The sequence below is a fragment of the Montipora capricornis genome, chromosome 14, assembly GCF_036669925.1.
Source record: "Montipora capricornis isolate CH-2021 chromosome 14, ASM3666992v2, whole genome shotgun sequence".
NCBI lineage: Eukaryota > Metazoa > Cnidaria > Anthozoa > Scleractinia > Acroporidae > Montipora > Montipora capricornis.
The window spans coordinates 520,000-522,500 of record NC_090896.1 but is presented as its reverse complement, the minus strand read 5'-3'; the positions used below and the strand labels follow the sequence as shown (position 1 = coordinate 522,500).

Genomic DNA, 2,501 nt, shown 5'->3' with positions numbered 1-2,501 from the left:
TGCGAAAAAGTTATAGACAATGCTTGCTCTTTCTTTGAGTTATGATTTTGGTCACGCTCTGAAATAAAAACTGTCTTTGGCGTTGAATATTGTGGTAAAACTCTTATCAACAACGACATTCGTCATCACAGTGGTCAAAATTTGTTGTAGACTCACTCGGCTACGCCTCGTGATTCCGCAACATTTTGACCACTGTGATGACGAATATCGTTGTCGATAAGAGTAAAGACAACGCTGAACCACTTTCGATTTGTTAAATAGAGAAATGTACGACTTCTGGTGGACGAACAAGAGAAGCTAATGAGAGATCTTTTGTTTTCGTCCAACAAGGCTGCGGCAATTACGTCACGTTATTATTTTCCTGCCGGTAACCGGGGTGAAGTGTTCATATGGCAAAATTTCCAGCCCGCTTACCGAGATCCCGGTTGGAAAAACTGAGATCTCGGTAACCGAGCCAGCCCGCCGTCTCATATGAACACATCAAAGTTTTCACAAAGGAATTAGAGGAAAGGCGAGATCTCGGAAACCGGGCCAGCCCGGTCAACCGGGCTCATACGAAGAGGCCCTGAATGTACCACGGAGAAAAAACATTCCGAGGGACAGATTTCCCACAACTGAGAAATAGTTTTTATTTTATCGACACATTCCTCACTGTTACGAGTTCAACTTTTTCTGACACTTTCCTGTAGGGAACTGAACCTAAGTTATGAGAATAGTAGCCAACTCACTCACCACAACACTACCGAGGTAGGTGAGATACTCCAGTTCACACTCCGAAACAATTGCCTACTTGCAGTATCTAAAACAACCATAAAACACTGCTGCTCTATTTTTAACATTAATAGGATGCTTTTAATAATTAATCATTGGGGCTTAATTTCTCAAAATTAACCGATCGTCATTTTAGCTATTTTAGTTCTTTTTTAAGTGCTTTTAGTCTTATTTATGACGAAAAGTCTTGTTACTTCTGATAGGACGCATGGCATGGAACCATTTATTTTGTAAAAGAGAATGCATGAAACAAAACGTTTTTACTTTAAAATGTCTCGAAAGAGGCCACTGTTTACATGAAATGAAGCAATCTCCGGCCTCATGGAGACCCGATGTTTCGTAAACATTTGTGATTGGCTCAGGCAAATTACGCTTCGTTCAGGTTTGATCAAGAGTTTGTACAAGTTGTTGTTGTTTCTTAAATCATAAACACCAATTAAAATATGAGTATTTCAGCTTATTGCATGAAATGCGCCGATCAACTCGAAACTTCAACATCCCCCCCCCCCCTACCTCCTGGGCATTTCAACTTTTGAAGAGTGGATCGTTCAAATTCTCGCCCCCTCGGGCCAAAATGGTGTTCAAATGCCCTACCCTATGGTCGGATTTGTCTTTCATACCCTACTAAAGAACAATCGTCGTCGGCTCCTGCCGTCTTTATAAAGACCTTTTGATGGCCTTTTTTGTGAGCCAATCGCTCACAAATGCTACATCTCTTCTTTTGAACTCTTCCATCTCGTCCAAACGCCTGTTTTGTAGCTGTTACCGACTTCGGCGCCCGAAAAAAAAAAGCATTTGAAACCTAACACTTCCGGTTCAATTTTCCCCACCCCACGCAGGCAAAGGTCAAATTCCCCACTCCCCGGGCACAGATGATAGTCAAATGCCCCGGGAAGGGTGGGGGAGGATGTTGAAGTTTCCATTTGATCGGCGCAAAGACCCTATATATTTTCAAACAGCTTTTCAGGGATAACTCGTGGTACTCGTAAGGTAATAAAACGATAACTTGTATGTTTGATCTAGTGAGATAAATAGAAAGAAGTGGTTCTCATCCTCAGTTTCCTGTTTGCTTGTGTTTTGGGGGTTGTAGAAGCTCGAGGCGTTAAGATGTAGCTGTATGATGACTCAGACCGCGTGTAAAAAGAACACTGCAATACTCACTCGAATCATGCCGCGACTTACCGTGTTCCATAACGTACTATTCGTCCATTCTCCATCTCCATATCCTCTATACTAAGAGTACTCGAAACAAGGTTGGAATACAACACTTCTAACGTCTCATTCTGAGTTCTCTACAGCGAATAGAAGGGCTTCCTACTAATGCAAATTTGCTGCAGACAGCAAAACATGCGGCATGCTCCTTGCAACTTTGGGCACGATGGAATGCTACTTGCATGAGCACACAAGCCGTTTTGACTGAATGTCACATTCTGCCTATTGATAGTAAGCCGAATCCTAGCAGATATTAGGGGAAACCTCTTATTCGGTACACTAGAAGACGTTAAGTTGGCAGGGTGGCCCAGCGGAAAGGAGATGTGCCCGAGACGTCATGGTACTGAACTTGCTGGCGAGAAAATTCCCGCTGTGACCTCTGGCCTTGTTCCACGTAGTCCCTAGTTAACAGCTCAGACTACTGCATTTACAAATAGCCAACTGGTCATCCTCCCAACAGTTGAAATTCCAAAATGTCATTGTGTTTATTTCCATCAATTGTTTCTGGGAGGGGCAGA

The 2,501-nt window shown here is 42.9% G+C and overlaps 1 protein-coding gene across 1 annotated transcript in view; it reads left to right on the top strand.

Moving 5' to 3' along the window:
• The window catches only part of LOC138032459 (uncharacterized), a 14,685-nt gene extending 12,863 nt beyond the window's left edge, over nt 1-1,822 (top strand). Inside the window, exon 10 of the mRNA XM_068880138.1 lies at nt 1-1,822. This exon is cut by the window's left edge and continues 918 nt beyond it. The gene's annotated coding sequence lies outside the window, so the exon portion shown is untranslated.
• The last annotated feature ends 679 nt before the right edge of the window (nt 1,823-2,501 follow it).